The sequence below is a fragment of the Salmo salar genome, chromosome ssa19, assembly GCF_905237065.1.
Source record: "Salmo salar chromosome ssa19, Ssal_v3.1, whole genome shotgun sequence".
Classification (NCBI taxonomy): Eukaryota; Metazoa; Chordata; class Actinopteri; order Salmoniformes; family Salmonidae; genus Salmo; species Salmo salar.
The window spans coordinates 650,743-651,351 of record NC_059460.1 but is presented as its reverse complement, the minus strand read 5'-3'; positions in this window follow the sequence as shown (position 1 = coordinate 651,351).

Sequence of the window (609 nt, the reverse complement as noted above, 5' to 3'; positions counted from 1 at the left end):
TGAAGGCAGGCGAGATCAGGTGGGACAATTCTAGCCAATGAGAGTGCAGATACACGTGTGAACAACAGGGACAACTAAGTAGTTTTTCTGAAAGTTGCTGGAATGCCACGTTCATCCACTTATATCATTACATTTGCAACAGTCTAAACATTATTGAATTTATATTCGATCAAATAAGCTTCACATAATCCGACACTCTCTCATAGACGTCCAAACAAAAATGTCTTATCTCACGAGGACGGAATTGGGCGGAGTAAATCCTCTTGCTTCGCCTCCTCCTCTTGTTCCCTCCCATCTGGTATCCATCTTCTGGCAGCAGTGCTAACGTGCACTGGGTCCTAGCGCCCAGATTTATATGCGTTTTACTTAATAGGAGCAGTCTACTACACCAATGACTGTTGCATAGTTCAGAAGCTTATGGCCTCAAGTACTTCTTTACAGTGACTTTGCCAAGTGTGCATATTAGGTAACATTTGGGGCATGACTTTCAATTAATTTAGTCTACTGGTTGGTGGTTCCATGTTTAACAACAGGCAAGCATCCAATCATCTTTGTCAACCCAAATAGATTGGGTTGGTGGAATGGGACAACCTTATCAACCTTAGAGCA